This window comes from Oncorhynchus gorbuscha, linkage group LG02 (assembly GCF_021184085.1).
Source record: "Oncorhynchus gorbuscha isolate QuinsamMale2020 ecotype Even-year linkage group LG02, OgorEven_v1.0, whole genome shotgun sequence".
Classification (NCBI taxonomy): domain Eukaryota; kingdom Metazoa; phylum Chordata; class Actinopteri; order Salmoniformes; family Salmonidae; genus Oncorhynchus; species Oncorhynchus gorbuscha.
In genome coordinates, this window is record NC_060174.1 from 86,245,382 (window position 1) to 86,267,335 (window position 21,954).

The 21,954-nt window shown below is 42.4% G+C and overlaps 1 protein-coding gene and 1 pseudogene across 2 annotated transcripts in view; both read left to right on the plus strand.

The window, feature by feature from the left end:
• LOC124012081 (cell adhesion molecule 1-like) overlaps positions 1-21,954 on the plus strand; it is a 508,450-nt gene that overhangs the window by 141,460 nt on the left and 345,036 nt on the right. The window lies entirely within an intron of this gene.
• LOC124015959 lies at positions 14,793-14,850 on the plus strand (annotated as a pseudogene).

Consider the following 21,954-nt stretch of genomic DNA (forward strand, 5'->3'; position numbering starts at 1 on the left):
CATCAGATGACACTTATAGGACTTCATGTTACACAATACACGTATGTTTTGTTTGTTAAAGTGCATATTTATATAAACGTTCAGTAGTTCTAAAACATGCAGTGATTTTGCAGAGAGCCACATCAATTTACAGAAATACTCATCATAAATATTGATGAAAATACAAGTGTTATACATGGAATTAGAGAACTTCTCCTTAATGCAACCGCTGTGTCAGATTTCAAAAAAACTTTACGGAAAAAGCACACCATGCAATAATCTGAGTAGAGCGTTCAGACAACAAAGCAGCCAAAAAGATATCTGCCATATTGTGTAGTCAACATTAGTCAGAAATAGCATTATAAATATTCACTTACCTTTGATGATCTTCATCAAATTGCACTCCCAGGAATCGCAGTTTCACAATAAATGATTTGTTCGATAAAGTTCATCATTTATGTCCAAATAGCTTCTTTTGTTAGGGCGTTTGGTAAACAAATCCAAATGCGCGTTCAGGTCCAGCCGAACGTCGGACGAAAAGTTCAAAAAGTTATATAACAGGTCGTAGAAACATGTCAAACTAAGTATAGAATCAATATTTAGGATGTTTTTATCATAAATGTTCAATAATGTTCCAACTGGAGAATTCCTATGTCTGTAGAAAAGCAATGGAACGAGAGCTAACTCTCGTAAAACGCGCGTCATGTGCCTATGGCACTCTGCCAGACACCTGGCTCAATCCCCTCTCATTCTCTCCCCCTTCATATTAGAAGCCTCAAACAAAGTTCTAAAGACTGTTGACATCTAGTGGAAGCCTTAGGAATTGCAATATGACCCCATTTACACTGTATATTGGAATGGCAAAGAGTTGAAAAACTACAAACCTCAGATTTCCCACTTCCTGGTTGGATTTTTCTCAGGTTTTTGCCTGCCATATGAGTTCTGTTATACTCACATACATTATTTAAACAGTTTTACAAACTTCAGAGTGTTTTCTGTCCAATACTACTAATAATATGCATATATTAGCATCTGCATCTGGATATATCAGCCTATAGGCCTACCTGTTTGACAGACAAAACTACTCTCTTTTTTTCTTAAATAGGAAGAAATATGCTCCAACACAAAGCCCTCTTGTTTTTAGTAAAGTCTAATTAAAATGAAGATGGTTGAAATTAATTTGCCTACTTTCAGCAACATGAGCTGTCAATTTTCGATTGATGGTGCAGTGACTGCTGCTTCAAGTTTGGGCACCCCAATGCAAGTTACTTGAAATCTGCCTTATTGTGAGGTCAATAACTCTGATGATAAATACATCATGAGCAAGAAACAAATTGTTTTTAATCAAATCAATTACGCTAGAAGCAAGCTATCAAAGTTGACCTCAGATCTTACTCTTCATCTCAAACTGAACAGAACACAGGCTATAGTCTAGTCCGCGCGTAAGAGAGTGCATTTTTTCGGAAGAAGCCGGAAGAAGCCTTTGACATTCCTCATGAACTGCCACGGTAGGCCTAAACAGCACAGCTAATGGTTAAGCAGCACACAAACAAGTTTTTGATCAGCAAGAGTAGAGCAGGCCGGGACTCTGGGTTGTAATATCCAGTGCAGTGTGTAATACAGTCTAGTTTAATTTACACCATCCCTACAGCTGTCTTAGAAATATAACTTTGTGATGTGCTTCTCCAGGCATGCACTTCGTAGCCTACAGTGCATTCGGGAAGTATTCAGACCCCTTCACTTTTTCCACATTTTGTTACGTTAAAGCCTTATTCTAAAATGGATGAAATAAAAACAATTCCTCATCAATCTACACACACTACTCCATAATGAAAAAGTGAAAAGAGGTTTTTATAAATGTTTGCAAATGTACAGTACCAGTCAAATGTTTGGACACTTTTTTCCCTTTCTATATTTGTACTATTTTCTACTCTTGTAGAATAATAGTGAATAAGTCAAAACTATGAAATAAAACATATGGAATCATGTAGTAACCAAAAAGGGTTAAACAAATCTTCAAAGCCTTGATGACAGCTTTGCACACTCTAGGCATTCTCTCAACCAGCTTCTATAGGAATGCTTTTCCAACAGTCTTGAAGGAGTTCCCACATATCCTGAGCACTTGGCTGCTTTTCCTTCACTCTGTGGTCCAACTTATCCCGAACCATCTCAATCGAGTGATTGTAGAGGCCAGGTCATCGGATGCAGCACTCAATCACTCTCCTTCTTGGTCAAATAGCCCTTACACTGCCTGGAGGTATGTTTGGGTCATTGTCCTGTCGAAAAACAAATGTTAGTCCCAATAAGCACAAACCAGATGGGATGGCATATGCTGCAGAATGCTGTTAATGTGTAATCATGCTGGTTAAGTGTTCCTTGAATTCTAAATAAATCACTGACAGTCACCAGCAAAGCACCATCACACCACCTCCTCCATGCTTCACAGTCGGAACCAAGCATGCTGAGATCATCCGTCCACCTACTCTGCGTCTCACAAAGACCCTGCGGTTGGAACCAAAAATCTCAAATTTGGACTCATTAGACCAAAGGACACATTTCCACCAGTCTAATGTCCATTGCTCGTGTTTCTTGGCCCAAGCAAGTCCTCTTCTTATTGGTGTCCTTAAGTTGTGGTTTCTTTGCAACAATTTGACCAGTATGGCCTGATTTACGCAGTGTCCTCTGAACAGTTGATGTTGAGATGTCTGTTACTTGAACTCTGTGAAGCATTTATTTGGGCTGCAATCTGAGGTGCAGTTAACTCTAATGAACTGATCGTCTGCAGCAGAGGTAACTCTGGGTCTTCCGTTCCTGTGGTGGTCCTCATGAAAGCCAGTTTCATCATAGCGCTTGATGGTTTTTCAACTGCACTTGAAGAAATGTGTCAAGGCAAAGGGTGGCTACTTTGAAGAATCTCAACTATAAAATATATTTTAATTAAACATTTGTTTGGTAAGTACATGATTCCTTATGTTATTTCATAGTTTCAATGACTTCACTATTATTGTACAGTGTAGAAACAAGTCCACAACCTCAAACAGTCACACTCCAAACACTCCAACATGTAAAGTGTTTGTCCCATTTTTCTTGAGCTGAAATCAAATATCCTAGAAATGTTCCATACGCACAAAAAGCTTTCTCTCAAATTTTGTGCACAAATTTGTTTACATCCCTGTTAGTCAGCATTTGTCCTTCGCCAAGATAATTTAGATTTGACATTTTAGTCATTTAGCAGATGCTCTTATCCAGAGCAATTTACAGTTAGTGCATTCATCTTAAGATTGCTAGGTGAGAACCACATATCACAGGCATAGAAATAAAATGTTTCTTCAATAAAGTAGCTATCAGTAAAGTCAGAGCTAGAAGGGAGAGTGGGGTGGAGGGGGGGTCAAGTTTAAGTGCTGGTTAAAGGGGGAAGGGGGTAGAGGTGAGGAGGAGGATTATTTACGATACTGTTTGAAGAGGTAGGGAAGATGTGCAGGGACTCATCTGTCCTAGCATCAGGGGGAAGTTGGTTCGGGGGTGGGTGTTGAGGAGAATTTCTATCTGTAATAACACTCTTTGTTGGGGAAAAACTCATTCTCATTGACTGGGCGTGGTTCCCCAGTGGGTGGACCTGGCTCTCAAGTGGTTGGGCCCATGCCCACCCATGGCTGCGCCCATGCCCACTCATGTGATATCCATAGATTAGGGCTTGATAACCTTCTATGAACTGTAACACAGTAAAATCTTTTAAATTGTTGCATTTTATATTTTTGTTCAGTGTATATAAAAATTAGCTGGCTACTACCCAACACTTGAGTTGGTGCTTGAGAGATTGTTCATGTTCTGGAACACCTGCTACAAGAAGTAGGTCATTATTGTTAATTTTCCATAACGCCTGCTACAAGAAGTAGGTCAATATTAGTGACTGTGCATTTTGCATGGTTCTGGTTAAATGTGTGAACGTTAACAAACTAAAAAATATTTATTTTTATAAAATAATTGCATTATTATTGTCTTGTGATTGTGGAAGGCTTATATTTAGCCTAGGTATAATTTCACAAGCCCTGAATTAGATTATTCCTGACTGCTTGAAATGTAGTGTATTTGACCTTTAACTGTACAACAAAGCGTATTTAGAGAACATGTAGATGTTCTCTCCTTCCAGACTCACATTAAGCATCTCCAATCCAAGTTAAATCTAGAATCGGCTTCCTATTTCGCAACAAAGCCTCCTTCACTCATGCTGCCAAACTTACCCTCATAAAACTGACTATCCTTCCGATCCTGGACATCAGCGATGCCATTCACAAAATAGCCTCCAACACTCAGCAAATTGGATACTGTCTATCACAGTGCCATCCCTTTTGTCACCAAAGCCCCATATACCACCACTGCGACCTGTATGCTCTCGTTGGCTGGCCCTCGCTACATATTCATTGCCAAACCCACTGGCTCCAGGTCATCTATACGTCTTTGCTAGGTATAGCTCCGCCTTATCTCAGCTCACTGGTCACCATAGCACCACCGGAAGCATGAGCGCCAGCAAGTATATTTCACTGGTCATCCCCAAAGCCAACACCTCTTTGGCTGCCTTTCCTTCCAGTTCTCTGTTGCCAATGATTGGAACGAATTGCAAAAATGACTATAGTTGGAGGCTTATATCTCCCTCACTAACTTTAACTTCTTGCGACTAGCAAACCCATATCCGGCAGCGTAATCATAGCCTCAAATGCATTAGCATAACGCAACTTTTCCTATTAATGAAAATCGCAAATGAAATGAAATAAATATATTCAAACACAAGCTTAGCCTTTTGTTAACAACACTGTCATCTCAGATTTTCAAAATATATGTTACAGCCAACGCTAGACAAGCATTTGTGTAAGTTTATCATGGCATAATGCTATGCTAGGCTCTGCTGGCAGCAGGCAACATATATCTGTCGAGGCATTTGGTTTCTCATTAGAAGCGATTGGAAAAATGGCTCACTCAGTATTTTACGCAAGATTTTCTCCGGGAGACACCATGTGACCACTCGCTATATATGGTCCCTTACAGCCATTATCCAATGGAAATGCCTAAAAAGACGTCACAATGCTGTAGACACCTTGGGGAATGCGTGGAAAACGTAAAATCATTCGTAGCTCATTCACAGCCACATAAGGAGTCATTGGCATGAGGCGGTTTCAAAAAATGCGGCACTTCCTGATTGGATTTTTATCTGGGTTTCGCCTGTAACATCAGTTCTGTGGCACTCAGACAATATCTTTGCAGTTTTGGAAACGTCAGTGTTTTCTTTCCAAAGCTGACAATTACATGCATAGTCGAGCATCTTTTCGTGACAAAATATCTTGTTTAAAACGGGAACGTTTTTCATCCAAAAATTAAAATAGCGCCCCCTATATCCAAGAGGTTAAGCATCAGTTGTCAGAGCAGCTTACCGATCGCTGCAGCTGTACACAGCCCATCTGTAAATAGCCCATCCATCCAACTACCTACCTCATCCCCATATTGTTTTTGTTTTTCTGCTCTTTTGTACACCATTATTTCTACTTGCACATCCTCATCTGCACATATCACTCCAGTGTAAATTGCTCAATTGTAATTACTTTGCAACTATTGGCCTATTTATTGCCTTACCTCCTTACTTCATTTGCACACACTGTATACAGATTTTTCTATTGTGTGGTTGACTGTACGCTTGTTTATCCCATGTGTAACTCTGTTGTTTTTGTCGCACTGTTTTGCTTTATCTTGGCCAGGTTGCAGTTCTAAATGAGAACTTGTTCTCAACTGGCCTACCTGGTTAAATAAAGGTGATATATATTTTTTTAAAGATGTGAATCACCCATACGTAAAATTTTTTTAAAGAAGAGGTATGATTTTTAGGCCATATCGCCAAGCCCTAAGTAAACTCCTAACTCGCTTGCTTGTTAGATATAGCGAACCTTCTGTACTTCCCTAAGAAAGGTTGGCCAATTGTGTGGTAAGTCCTCTAGTATATTCATTCTTTTTTCACAGCCCTGTTTACTGTGTGAATGTTGGCTGAAGGAGATAGAATGAGAAACAATGTACTCCCTTTCTTTCCCCATGAGGTAATGTCGCCTTTTGCTCTGCTCATTTTTCGCCAACATTTATTTCAGCTCCAAATGGCTCCTGGCTCCGAGATGTTTCTGGAACATAAATTCTAATAGGCGAGAGACAGAGCTAGAGCGAAAGAGACAGACAGAGCAAGAAGGAGAGAGAGGGAGAGAAAAAAGTGAGGGGGGCAACCATGCCATGGTGCATGTTGCCAGCTCTGTTTATCATGCAATAGTCCTCTGTTTGTTCCATCTTTACAAGCAATCGAGCTGGTGCATGTTAGCCCTGGTTACCTACACTTGTCTCTGAAAGGCACCATTAGCCTGATTGATCCTCCCGTGTTTGGCAACATGTACAGTACTTGTGCATGGCAGCCATCCTGTAGTGTTTCTGCCTACGTGTTTTTACCCCAAATCATGTATTTGTAGTTAGTGAATCTCATCTTCGACTGTCTTCCAGGTATAATGAATCTTCTCAGCACAGCATAAAGATGATTGATAGGTGAGGCACTTAGACAAGCCATGGTGCTGGGATAAAGAGGGAGAGGAGAAATCAGACAAGCAGCGATAATGGGAGCATTGCGCCATAATCATTGCATTGACTGTTGATGTGCTGCACGTTGAAGAGGCAGGCGTATCAGAGAGTATGCACTTTGTTCTTAATTGCACCTTTGGGCACCTTTCAGCAAGGATGTATAGACCCAGGCCTACATTTCATTAGATATCAGGTAAGGTTGGTACATGTTTAGCCTACCAGCCGCCAACAGAGTTAATCTAGATAAGGTGTCTATAAGGGGTTGGTGAGGCCGCTCAATTTACTTTTTTTCTCTGCTACGATGTAACTGCAATAATAAAATTGTTACTCATTCAAGGGTTTTTATTTGTACTATTTTCTACATTGTAGAATAATAGTGAAGACATCAAAACTATGAAATTACACATATGGAATCATGTAGTAAGCAAAAAAGTGTTGAACAAATCAAAATATATTTTATATTTGAGATTTTTCAAATAGCTGCCCTTTGCCTTGATGACCGCTTTGCACACTCTTGGCATTCTCTCAACCAGCTTCATGAGGTAGTCACTTGGAATGCATTTCAATTAACTTTGTGTGCCTTGTTAAAATTTAATTTGTGGAATTTATCAAATCAAATTTTCTTTGTCACATACACATGGTAGGCAGAGGTTAAATGCGAATGTAGCGAAATGCTTGTGCTTCTAGTGCAGTAATATCTAACAAGTAATCTAACAATTGCCCAACAACTACCTAATACACACAAATATAAGGGGGGAATGAGAATATGTACATGTAAGTATATGGATGAGCGATGGCCCGAGTGGCAATAGATGGAATAAAATACAGAATATACATGTGATATGAGTATGTAAGATATGTAAACATTATTAAAATGGCATTATTTAGTGGCATTGTATAAAGTAACTAGTAATCCATTTATTAGTGTCCAGTGATTGGGTCTCAATGTAGGCAGCAGCCTCTCTGAGTTATGGATCGCTGTTTAGCAGTCTGATGGCCTTGAGATAGAAGCTGTTTTTCAGTCGCTCGGTCCCAGCTTTGATGCACCTGTACTGACCCCGCCTTCTAGATGGTTGCGGTGTGAACAGGCAGTGGCTCGGATGGTTGATGTCCTTAATGATCTTTTTGGCCTTCCTGTGACATAGGGTACTGTGGGTGTCATGGAGGGCAGGCAGTTTGCAGTGATGCGTTGTGCAGACCACACCACCCTCTGGAGAGCCTTGCGGTTAAGGGTGGTGCAGTTGCCATACCAGGCTGTGATACAGGATCCTCCCGATTGTGCATCTGTAAACGTTCATCAGGGTTTTAGGTGACAAGCCAAATTTCTTCAGCCTGTCTGTGCTGGTGGACCATTTCAGTTTGTCTGTGATGTGTACACCGAGGAACTTAACTTTCCACCTCCACTGCTGTCCCTTCGATGTGCATAGGGGGGTGCTCCCTCTGCTGTTTCCTAAAGTCCACAATCCTCTCTTTTGCTTAGCTGACTTTGAATGAGAGCTTGTTTTCCTGACACCACACACAGAGTGCCCTCACCTCCTCCCTGTAGGCTGTCTTGTTGTTGTTGGTAATCAAGCCTACAACTGTTGTCATCTGCAAACTTGATGCATGAGTTGTAGCTGTGCATGGCCACGCAATCGTGGGTGAACAGTGAGTACAGGAGGGGGCTGAGCATGCACCCTTGTGTTGAGGGTCAGCGAAGTGGAGATGTTCCATACCTTCACCACCTGGGGATGGCCGTCAGAAAGTGCAGGATCCAATTGCACAGGGTGGCGTTGGGACCTAGCACCCCCAGCTTGATGATGAGCTTGGAGGGTACAATGGTGTTGAATGCTGAGCCTTGTCAATAAACAGCATTCTTACATAGGTATTATTTTTGTCCAGAGGGGATAGGGCAGTGTGCAGTGTGATGTCGTCTGTGGACCTGTTGGGGCGGTATGCAAACTGAAGTGGGTCTAGGGTGGCCGGTAAGGTGGAGGTGATTATGATCCTTGACTAGTCTTTCAAAGCACTTAATGATGACAGAAGTGAGTGCTACGGTGCGGTAGTCATTTACTTCAGTTATCTTTTCCGCCTTGGGTACAGGAACAATGGTCGCCATTTTGAAGCATGTGGGGACAGCAGACTGGAATAGGGAGCGAATTAATATGTCCATAAACACACCAGCCAGCTGGTTTGCGCATGCTTTGAGGAAGTGGCTATGGATGCCGTCTGGGCCAGCAGCCTTGCAAAGGTTAACACGTTTAAATGTTTTACTCACATCACCCACAGAGAAGGAGGGAGGGGGCACAGCCCTTGTTAGCGGTGGCACTGTATTATCCTCACAGCGGGCAAAGAAGGTGTTTAGTTTTTCTGGAAGTGTGACGTCCATGACGTGGCTGGTTTTCTTTTTGTCATCCGTGATTTCCTGTAGACCCTGCCACATATTTCTCGTCTCTGAGCCGTTGAATTGCGACTCCACCTTATCCCTGTACTGGCATTTTGCTTGTTTGATTGCCTTGCGGAGGGAATAACTACACTGTTAATATTCAGTCATATTCCCAGACCTCTTTCCATGGTTAAATGCGGTGGATCGCGCTTTCAGTTTTGCAAGAATGCCGCCATCCATCCAAAGTTTCTGGTTAGGATAGGTTTTAATTGTCACAGTGGGTACAACATCTCCAGCGTTGAATGGTTCTTGCCACTGGTACGTCCTGTTGAGTATCTGCCTACAAGACAGTAGGAGCAAGATGGCGTCGTGGTCGAATTTGCCGAATGGAGGGCGGGGGAGGGCCGTGTATGCATCGTGGAAGTTAGAGTAGCAGTGGTCGAAGGTGTTGCCCATGCTCCATATGCTGATAGAATTTAGGTAGCCTTGTTTTCAAATGCTCTTTGTTAAAATCCCCAGCTCCAATAAATGCAGCCTCCGGATGTATGGTTTCCGGTTTCCATATATTCCAGTGAAGTTCCTTGATGGCCGTCTTGGTGTCTGCTTGAGGGGGAATGTACACAGCTGTGACTATAACTGACAATAATTCTCTTGGTAGGTAAAATGGACGGTATTGGATTGTAAGGAATTCTAGGTCGGGTGAGCAGAAGGGCTTGAGTTCCTGTATGTTATGATTACACCATCAGTCGTTAATCATGAAGAATACACCCCCACCATTCCTCTTCCCAGAGAGGTGTTTATCTCTGTCGGTGCGATGCATGGAGAACCTCGGTGGCTGAACCAATTCCGACAGCATATCCCAAGTGAGCCATCTTTCCGTGAAACAAAAAATGTTACAATCTCTGTCTCTCTGGAAGGCAACCCTTGCTCAAATATCATCTACCTTGTTGTCAAGAGACTGGACATTGTCTAGTAGTATACTTGGGAGCGGTGGGTGACGTGCACGTCTACGGAGCCTGACCAGCTGACCTGTTCCTCTGCCCCTTCTGCGGTGCCGTTGTTTTGGGTTGACCACTGGAATTAGATCCATTGTCCTGGGTGGTGGTCCGAACAGAGGATCCACTTCTGGAAAGTCGTATTCCTGGTCCTAATGTTGGTAAGTTCACGTTGCTCTTATATCCAACAGTTCTTCCCAGCTGTATGTAATAGGACTTAAGACTTCCTGGGGTAATAATGTAAGAAATAATACATGAAAAACAAAGTACTGCAGTAGTTCCCTAAGAACTCGAAGCGAGGTGAACATCTCTGTCGACGCCATCATACAACTTTCCTTCTTAATGCGTTTGAGGCAATCGGTAGTGTTACAAAGTAAGGGTGGTATACAGAAGATAGCCCTATTTGGTAGAAGGCCAAGTCCATATTATGGCAAGAACCGCTCATCATTACTTTAAGACATGAATGTCAGTTAATACGGAAAATAACTTTTAACATTTCTTCAAGTGCACACAACAATGATCAAGCGCTAGGATGAAACTGGCTCTCGTGTGGACCGCCACAGGAATAGAAGACCCACAGTTACTTCTGCTGCAGAGGAATAGTTCATGAAAGTTACCAGCCTCAGAAATTGCAGCCCAAATAAATGCTTCCCAGAGTTCAAGTAACAGACACATCTCAACATCAACTGTTCAGAGTAGACTGTGTGAAACAGGCCTTCATGGTCTAATTGCTGCAAAGAAACCATTACTAAATGAAACAAATAATAAGAAGAGACTTGCTTGGGCCAAGAAACGTGAGCAATAGACCGGTGGAAATTGGTCCTTTGGTCTGGAGTCCAAATTGGAGATTTTTTGGTTCCAACCACTTTGTGAGATGCCGTAAAGCATGGAGGTGTTACGGTGTGGGGGTGCTTTACTGGTGACACTGTCTCTGATTTATTTAGAATTCAAGGCACACTTAACCAGCATGGCTACCACAGCATTCTGCATCCAATCTGGTTTGGGCTTAGTGGGACTATCAATTGTTTTTTAACAGGACAATGACCCAACACACCTCCAGGCTGTGTAAGGGCTATTTTACCAAGAAGAAGAGTGATGGGATTGCTGCATCAGATGACCTGTTCTCTACAATCCCCCGACCTCAACCAAATTGAGATGGTTTGGGATGAGTTGGACTGCGGAGTGAAGGAAAAGCAGCCAACAAGTGCTCAGCATATGTGGGAACTCCTTCAAGACTGTTGGAAAAGCATTCCAGGTGAAGCTGGTTGAGAGAATTCCAGGCTTGTGCAAAGCTGTCATCAAGACAATGGGTGGCTACTTTGAAGAATCTCAAATCTAAAATATATTTTGATTTGTTTAACACTTTTTTGGTTACTTCATGATTCCATATGTGTTATTTCATAGTTTTGATGTCTTCAATATTATTTTACAATGTAGAAAATAGTAAAAATAAAGAAAACCCCTTGAATGAGTGTCCAAACTTTTGACTGGTACTGCATGTCTTTTTCAAGTTGTATGTGTGCTTGTTTTTAAAATGGTCAAATGAATTAATAAACTAATCATGATACTTGGTCAATTGAGCGGGCTCTATGTTACTCTATTCTGAGAGGTTTATTTAAACTCATTTATTTGAAACTAGTGTGAAATTTCTTCTATTTGAGATTTGATTTAATAAAGTTTATCAAACATTTAATCGGCCATAACACATCTGAGAGCATGATTCATTATGTGCCATCGACAGCTAGAACTCTGATTTGGTTAGTTAACTATGGCAATTATTTAGCTGGGCCCACTCCAAATTAGAACACTGATATGCTTCTGGTCTCCATAGCAACTTCCTGTACTTTTTTCATGAAGTCTTGTTTGTCATTTTTAATTTATTATTTTTTGTTTGCTGTCACGTCGTACCAAAATGAGTTAATTACAGCTGCGGACGGGTGGTATACTGCGCGAGATGACAGGAGGTCTCTGATGATGCCTGATGGATTAGCATGGCTGTTTATTTTAGCGCCCAAAGTGTTTATTTTATTTTAATTCCTAAGGCATTGATGCTTGCTGTAATTATTTAATGACTGTGCTGTACCACGCTGTGTCAGTAAACACATTTCCCATCCGTTTTTTAAATCTTTTGAGCATTTGGGTAAACAATCATGGTTGCTACCTGGACTACAAACACACCCCCCCCCCTTTTCTTTCTTCTTCCTGATTGGCATTGACTGCTAATGATGTGTGAGGGTGTGGGAAGTCCATGACACAGGAGCAGAGAGCATGCTATGGCTATTGCTAATGAGATTCTTAATTGCCAATGCCCTTCAACCCTTTGAGTTCCAAATCAGGAATCTATGAAGCCTTCTTTGACGAATGTCCATTGGAGGTCTAAGGCTAATAGTTAGCGCTTGATAAAAAGGAAACAATGAATTTGTTATACAGTACGAGTCAAAAGTTTGGACACACCGACTCATTCAAGGGTTTTTCTTTATTTTTACTATATTCTACATCACAACTATGAAATACAACTATGAAATAACACATTTGGAATGATGTAGTAACCAAAAAAGTGTTAAACAAATCAAATATATATTTTATGTTTGAGATTCTTTAAAGTAGCCACCCTTTGCCTTGATGACAGCTTTGCACACTCTTGTATTCTCTCAACCAGCTTCACAAGGAATGCTATTCCAACAGTCGTGAAAGAGTTCCCACGTATGCTGAGCACTTGTTGGCTGCTTTTCTCTCACTCTGCGGTCCAACTCATCCCACACCATCTCAATTTAGGACTCAAGAGTGGCTCAGCAGTCGAAGGCACTGCATCTCAGTGCTAGACGCGTCACTACAGACATCCAGGGATCAAACCAGGGTATCACAACTGGCCGTGATCGGGGCGTCCCATAGGGCGGCACACAATTGGCTCAGCCATCACTGTAAAATAAGAATATGATCTTAACTGACTTGCCTAGTTAAATAATAATAAATAAATACCATTTGGGTTGAAGTTGGGAGATTGTAGAGGCCAGGTCATCAGATCTAGCACACCATCACTCTCCTTGGTCAAATACCCCTTACACAGCTTGGAGGCGTTTTTGGTCAATGTCCTTTTGAAAAACAAATTATACTCCTATTAAGCGCAAAGCAGATGGGATGGCGTATCGCTGCAGAATGCTGTTGTAGCCATGCTGGTTAGGCGTGCCTCGAATTCTAAATGAATCACTGACAGTGTCACTATCAAAGCGTCCCCACACCATCACACCACCTCCTCCATGCTTCAGTGTGGGAACCACACATGCAGAGATCATCCATTCACCTACTCTGCGTCTCACAAAGACTCATCAGACCAAAGGACAGATTTCCACCGGTCTAATGTCCATTGCTCGTGTTTCTTGGCCCAAGCAAGTCTCTTTTTATTATTGGTGTCCTTAGTGGTTTCTTTGCAGCAATTCGACCAAGAAGGTCTGATTTACGCAGTCTCTTCTGAACAGTTGAGGATGTGTCTGTTACTTGAACTCTGTGAAGCATTTATTTGGGGAGCAATCTGAGGTGCAGTTAACTCTAATGATCTTATCCTCTGCAGCAGAGTTAACTTTGGGTCTTCCTTTCCTGTGGCGGTCCTCATGAGAGCCAGTTTCGTCATAGCGCTTGACTGCGTTTTCCGGATTGACTGATCTTCATGTCTTAATTGTAATGCATTCCAGTTGGCTACCTCACAAAGCTGGTTGAGAGAATGCCAAGCAGTGCAAAGCTTTCAAGGAAAAGGTGGCTACTTTGAAGAATCACACATATCAAATATTTTGATTTGTTTTACACTTTCTTGCTTACTACATAATTCCATGTGTTATATCATAGTTTTGATTTCTTCACTATTATTCTACAATGTAGATAATAATACAAAGATAGAAAATCCCTGGAATGAGTAGGTGTCCAAGTCTTTTGACCATTTACTGTATATGTCTTCGTCTTAAAGAGGTGTTTTCTGGTCTTATCGGTGGCTCGGTTTTGTGTTCAGCAAGCAAGATGTTTCATCACCAGCTCATTCACTTCAGCTTTACAGTGGGATTGTCACTTTAATCTAATAAACAGAGAGTTAAGTAATCTTCTGGGCTTCTGTCAAGCTTTTGAGGGGCTAATACCAGGCTTTGATAGGCTTCGTCATTGAGGGAATGTGCAAAATGGCCCGCTGAACCATGTTTTTTTTTCGATGAGGGACAAATTTTCCTGGAGCGAGTCTTGTATACCTTTCATGGTGTTAATTTATTTGGGGCTAATTTAGCATTCTCGGCTAGTGCGACTGGGTGCGGAAAAAGTCTGCAGCCTTTGTTCAAATCCACCCGACACAAGAGTTGTTTACCTTGAATTTCTAAGCAGTTAAGCTTGTTTTCCCTTTTTCTTGTTCTGCCCCATACTTTTCTTTGTGTTGAAGGGAGCGTGAGGAGACAAGGAAACGAAAGGTTGAGTGGAGTTTGACTTATAAGCTGACTGCAAGTCCGCCTTCTGGGAGGCTGGGTGGCAGCTCTAAACTTTGCCAAACTTCTCTCTCTCGCTGTATCTCTCTCTCTCGCTGTATCTCTCTCTCTGGTTCTATCTATGTCCATCTCTCTTTATCTCTCTCTGTTCTCTCCTAACATTATTTTTTTGCCGTCTCTCAACCCCTGCTTAGCTGAGAATGTAGATATCTTCAGTTGAGTTATGACCTGTAAAGAGATCCATGATTCCACCAAGCAGTTGGGCAATGAATGTCTTTTTAATATAGCATCAAAAATAAAGCTGTGTGATGGTTTTTCACAGATATTGCAATGAAGGCTGCCTCATTACCGACATAAGAGGGACTCCCACATGAGCATCAGGTGTCTTCCAAGTTGGAAAACTAGCTCTTTTAGTATTTGTCAAGTAGGGATCTTCAATTGAAGAAGCTCCCATTTTTATGGGGGCAGGTAGTCTAGGTCTTAGAGCGTTAGGCCAGTAAGTGCCCAAGCAGACAAGGTGAAAAATCTGTCCATGTGCCTTTCAGCAAGGCACTTAACCCACATTTACTTGAGGGGCACTGTACTACTCTGGCTGACCTGTGAAACAACACCTTTCAATGCACCTATCTCTGGTGTATGTTACACTAAAACATTATTTATTTTATTATATTCTCTGAGTGGTCTGCATGCAATCTCATACTGTATACCCACTCTACCTGTCCTATTCTCCTCACACAAATTTTAAAAGAGTTGGACAGAAGAAAGAAGGTTACTCAGTAGGCCTAGTACTCGGGTGAGTTGTTTTCATATCAGTGCAGAAGAAGGAAAGTAAACAAAGAGAGGAAGCCACTTTAGATTGGGGAGCACGTTTTGTCTACACTCGTTTGCCTTCTCATAAACCCCAGTTTTTTCTGGACAGCCACCATATCCGCTGTGGCCTCTTCTCACTATGCGATAATGGAAAGTCTTCAGACAGTTTGTGAAGTGAGAAATAAGGAGAGGGGGAGTGCGAAGGGAAAAAAACGGGAGAGCTATCCATCAACGGCACAATCGGAGGCTGGGATCCTTCGTTCAGATAAGGACTGTTTAGAAAGATGGACGGCCATTGTCAGCGCACAGCATCATCCAAAAAGGCTTAAATGAAATCTAAAGATTCTCAGCGGTGGCTTGAATTACCTCTGTAATAACTGCAATAAGGCCCAGGCTAAACCTAGTTCAAGGATGATTATAGTGGCAGGTCCCAGCGTTATTATTACAGATTGTAAACATTAGCCTGCCCTAACCTCTTCAGCTCAGGGCCTGCCGGGAGAGGGAGAGTTGTGGTGGGGGGTTGAGGAGAATACCATAGGTCAGGGATCACCAACCAAATTTAGCCGCAGGCCGATTTTTTTTTTTCTAAAGCGGATGGTCGGGGGGCATAATTACAAATAATTATTAGACAGCAAATGGACCTCATGAAGCACTAACCTTGCTTACATTTGTATACGATCACGTGTCTCTCTATTTGGCATGGAATACTTGGGAATAGATTTCTTAAATGAAAATCACTTGGAACTGATTTCCTGGTGTTTTTACATGTCCAACAATGAAAATAAATAAATAAAAACATCTCAGAAAACTTGGCTGGCCAAATAAAACCACCAGCCGCCAGTTGGGGAACCCTGCCATAGATAGTAGAGGGGGGATGTGGCTGTGTTCTTAAGGTTCAGTTCTCAGGGCTTCATGTCCATTGGCAATTGGGCTCCTGAATGGCGCAGCGGTCTAAGGCACTGCATCTCAGTGCAAAAGGCGTCACTATGGTCCCTGTCACTACAGTCCTTGGTTAGAATCCAGCCTGTATCACATCCGGCCGTGATTTGGAGTCCCATAAGGCGGCATGCTATTGGCCCAGCGTCGTTTGGGTTTGGCTGGGGTAGGCCATCATTGTAAATAAGAATTTGTTCTTAACTGACTTGGTGTCCATGTCCATTCCAAATACTTTCCATGGTTATTTTCACCAGTCAGAAATGGGGTTAATTGCAGCCTTTTCTACCAGATTTGAATTGCAACGACACATTGTTGCCACTTAAGTTAGGCTATGCTGCTTCGGTGTACACCCCCTTACCCAGTTAGAGACATTGCTCCTGGTGGTTTTCTATGGGGCATAATGCATCTTCATAAAGGTATGCCAAGTTGCGTTGAGATCTGCTCTTTGCATGAATAATCTTCACTGTAATTGGCTTCCTCAGGTTAAAACAATGTTTCTAAGGAATACCACAGTCTGATGTAATATTACAGGTCAATATTACCAACAGGGAATCAATGGCTGAAGTTGTCCAGATAGCTGCATCAATCTAATCACTTCATTAGTGATACGGTCGTATGGAAACTCTAGCTTGGATTGGATGCGAATAAAGCTGTCATACAACACATACATTTGTTGTGTTTAAGATAATAAAGTGAATGTCTATAAAGACATGGAAATCTAGCCTGCGATGGAATAAAAGGGCTTTTATTCTGACCTCTCATATTGACAGTCTATTTATGTCTCCGGCAGAACTCATTTCAGCCTCAGTTTCCTGCTGAGAATAAATGAAGCTTCTGGAGGACCCTTGCTGTGTCTCTGGAACTAGCCTGAGTATTCTGTTCTTAAGTGCAGAAATTGGCAACAGTTCCCCCTCGCTAAGTACACCACACATTCAGTGAGACTTCTTTCTGCCAGCCGAGTCAATTTGGTCAATAGATGCTTTTAATTCCTTTTCCAGCATGCTTTGACAGGAGGGCCCAATGAGGCGGACCTGGCGATTTGTGAAGCCTGAAGGGACTCTCTCAGTGCTGTTGTCATCGTCCATGTTAACCGTGTGTGGCCCAAATGACCCATGTTGACGCCGCTGGTCTTACCTCCGGTTTCAACACTTCAAACTGATTTGAGCATTGAGTGAGCTCAGTCTCTTAGATCATATAGCCTACAGTACTATAATGTTTTCAAAAGAGTAGTCCTGCCAATGACCTTGGGCATAGCTGTCATATCTCCTGTCACATCGTGTCACAGTCCAGGTCATCTATTTTAGGCTTTGCGTAGTTGGTAGGAAACTTAATAATTTCAGGTCAAGTAAGTCTACATCAAGAGATTTCTTTAATATCAAGTAAGTCTACATCAAGAGGTTTCTTTAATATCAAGTAAGTCTACATCAAGAGGTTTCTTTAATATCAAGTAAGTCTACATCAAGAGGTTTCTTTAATATCAAGTAAGTCTACATCAAGAGGTTTCTTTAATATCAAGTAAGTCTACATCAAGAGGTTTCTTTAATATCAAGTAAGTCTACATCAAGAGGTTTCTTTAATATCAAGTAAGTCTACATCAAGAGGTTTCTTTAATATCAAGTAAGTCTACATCAAGAGGTTTCTTTAATATCAATTAAGTCTACATCAAGAGGTTTCTTTAATATCAAGTAAGTCTACATCAAGAGGTTTCTTAATGTCAAGTAAGTCTACATCAAGAGGTTTCTTAATGTTGTTCTATCCCTTCATCATTAGGTCCTTACTTGCTCCAAACAAACTGATCAGCTGGACAGGAATCATAAAGGGCAGGTTGTTTTGCTGGAGGGATTATAGCTAGCCAGTAACTTTGCTCAAATACCAACCCACTGGACGAATTCCCTGAGCATAACAGCACAGTCAATTTGGACTGTTCTGGGGCGAAAATGAGGATTGTTGGTAGGCCTATATTCCTCCTCAATACAGCCGACAGTACCTGTCAGCCCACGCCCGTCAAGAGCTGCCTGGCGATGTCGAGCCGGGTTTTATTTCAAAATGAGAATCGATGGTTGTTCTGACGGCTGCAATTAGTGTCGTCTCCGTGTCAAGGTCTGAGCCTGTCCCTCCAACAGAACAGCCTAATTACTCATTAGCAGCACATTTTTACCTTTTATAATCTCACGTCATAAAGGCTCTACCTTTTCATCTCGTTCAGGGGGAGGGCTATCTGTCGGTGATTGTTAGCGTCAGCTGCCCCACTCCGAAGCTCTATTACCTTTATGCCAATGATGAATTTATGAAATACCGCAGCCCAAGTGCACCGTCTCTCAATATCATGGGGTCAAAAGCCTCCCCCCAGCCCATTTCTTTGTCTCCTTATTTGATTTCCTGGCTGGCTAGGGCCTTGATTAATGCTTTGCAATGCCAGAGTTGGTCATCTGCTTTCTTTTTTTTCTCTTTTTTTCAAGATTCGTAGTGTGCCACCTGCCCCTAAGTTTCTCAAAGGGGAATGTTTTGATTGTAATGATGGTTTTTATTGCATGCTTTTCATTTTCATTCTGGTTTATGATGAGAAGTTTCATATGAGGATGAGTGATGGTTATAACCTTGGAGCTCTCATAACGTGGGGAATTGACACCCCCAGCACCTGTTGAATATAGGCTGAATGATGGTTATAGCCTCGAAGCTCTCATAACATGGGGAATTGACACCCCCAGCACCTGTTGAATATAGGCTGAATGATGGTTATAACCTTGGAGCTCTCATAACGTGGGGAATTGACACCCCCAGCACCTGTTGAATATAGGCTGAATGATGGTTATAGCCTCGAAGCTCTCATAACGTGGGGAATTGACACCCCCAGCACCTGTTGAATATAGGCTGAATGATGGTTATAGCCTCGAAGCTCTCATAATGTGGGGAATTGACACCCCCAGCACCTGTTGAATATAGGCTGTATGATGGTTATAGCCTCGAAGCTCTCATAACGTGGAGAATTGACACCCCCAGCACCTGTTGAATATAGGCTGTATGATGGTTATAGCCTCGAAGCTCTCATAACGTGGGGGATTGACACCCCCAGCACCTTTTGAATATAGGCTGTATGATGGTTATAGCCTCGAAGCTCTCATAACGTGGGGGATTGACACCCCCAGCACCTGTTGAATATAGGCTGTATGATGGTTATAGCCTCGAAGCTCTCATAACGTGGGGGATTGACACCCCCAGCACCTGTTGAATATAGGCTGTATGATGGTTATAGCCTCGAAGCTCTCATAACGTGGGGGATTGACACCCCCAGCACCTGTTGAATATAGGCTGAATGATGGTTATGACCTCAGAGCTTTCATAAAGTGGGGCATTGACACGGGACACTGTTCAGTTCTGGATGAATAAATGCCAGCAGGAGCCTATTGTTTAGTAAACTATACTCAAAATTCTTCCATCACGGTATCCAAAACCCCATGGCTCATAGGTAATGACAAGGCTTGCTCTTTCATTTATGTTACCGCTTACACAATTTTTAAAGAAGAAGACCTACTGTTGCTTGGCATTTTGTTGAAATTGAATAGTGGAGAGATGTTTTTTACCCCCAGGGGTACGCTCAAAGCTGTCGGGGTTAGGCCAAATAAAAATGTGATTCACATTTAAAACATAATACAAAAATGACAGTTCTTCACATTTTCAAACAGTACATTTATATTTTCCAAATGAGGTTTTTCTTCTCTTTTTTCTCACCTGACTAGCCTCGTTTCTCTGCCCAAAATAAAATGAAACCTTCTAGTGTTCAGCGAAATAACAACACAATGTCAAATACAGGAAACCTTCATGCAGACATTTGGAAACGAAATATGACAATTTGAAAAATAAGCCACAGGAGTTTTTTGAGCGAGAATAAAAACAACTTTCAAGTAGTAAGACAAGTAAACTCAGCAAAAAAAGAAACCCTGTCTTTCAGGACCCTGTCTTTCAAAGATAATTAATAAAAATCCAAATAACTTCACAGATCTAAATTGTAAAGAGTTTAAACACTGTTTCCCATGCTTGTTCAATGAACCATAAACACTTAATGAACGTGCACCTGTGGAACGGTCGTTAAGACACTAACAGCTTACAGACGATAGGCAATTAAGGTCAGTTATGAAAACCTGGGACACTAAAGAGGCCTTTCTACTGACTCTGGAAAAACACCAAAAGAAAGATGCCCAGGATCCCTGCTCATCTCTGTGAATGTGCCTTCGGCATGCTGCAGGGAGGCATGAGGACTGCAGATGTGGCCAGGGCAATAAATTGCGATGTCCATACTGTGAGACGCCTAAGACATCGCTACAGGGAGACAGGACGGGCAGTTGATCGTCCTCTCCGTGGCAGACCACGTGTAACAACACCTGCACAGGATCGGTACATCCAGACATCACACCTGCGGGACAGGTACAGGATGGCAACAACAACTGCCCGAGTTACACCAGGAACACACAATCCCTCCATCAGTGCTCAGACTGTCCGCAATAGGCTGAGAGAAGCTGAACTGAGGGCTTGTAGGCCTGTTGTACGGCAGGTCCTCTTCAGACACCACCGACAACAACGTTGCCTATGGGCACAAACACACCGTTGCTGGACCACACAGGACTGGCAAAAAGTGCTCTTCACTGACGAGTTGCGGTTTTGTCTCACCAGTGGTGATGGTTGGATTCGTGTTTATCGTCAAAGGAATGAGCGTTACACCGAGGCCTGTTCTCTGGAGTGGGATCAATTTGTTTGAAGGTGGAGGGTCAGTCATGGTCTAGGGAGGTGTTATATTATCATCGGACTGAGCTTGTCATTGCAGGCAATCTCAACGCTGTGCATTACAGGGAAGACATCCTCCTCCCTCATGTGGTACCCTTCCTGCAGGCTCATCCTGACATGACCCTCCAGCATGACAATGCCACCAGAGATACTGCTCATTATGTGCGTGATTTCCTGCAGGACAGGAATGTCAGTGTTCTGCCATGTCCAGTGAAGAGCCCAGATCTCAATCCCATTGAGCATGTCTGGAACCTGTTGGATCAGAGGGTGAGGGCTAGGTCCATTGTGCGAACTTGCAGATGTCCGGGAACTTGCAGGTGCCTTGGTGGAAGAGTGGGGTAACATCTCACAGCAAGAACTGGCAAATCTGGTGCAGTCCATGAGGAGGAGTATTCAAACACAGCTCATGTCTTTTTGTTTCTACCAATGGTGGAGAGGAGAGTGAGATGCTAATCCTTTCCTTGCCTGGGAAGGTATCTGTATAATTTTTTGGAAGCGAAGCATTATAAATATAAAATTACTTGAGTTGTTAGCAGGATAAGAGGCTGACATTCAGCACATGGGTTGGATTAATACCTTAGATGTCATTAATTTCTCTCTCCGGGGTCAGACGCTGAATATCTTGACTTCTTAGGGGTGGTCACAAATGGCAAAATGAAGGTCTACCTCACTTTCCTTCTATAAAACACCCAAACCGGAGGAGAGAGCCAGCCAGGGAACTTTTAATAGATCCAATAAACAGAAACACGTTGGTTACAAGAGACTCAAGCCCTTGAGCTGGCCCTTCCATCGGCTTTAAAGCCCATGTCAAGGATAAAGACATCCCTTAATGGGATGGTTAGTAAGCTGCTAAAGGCCATACAGCTAAGCTAAGTGGACCACCAGGGCACCCCTGTGCTGGTGCGGCAACTAATCCCAGGGAGAGGGACGCTACTGTGGCCACGGCACCAGGATTCGTCTGCCTCTCTTGGCTGTCACAGCTCTGCTGATTTCTAATTAAATGACCCGAAGCCGCATTGTAATATTCAATGCA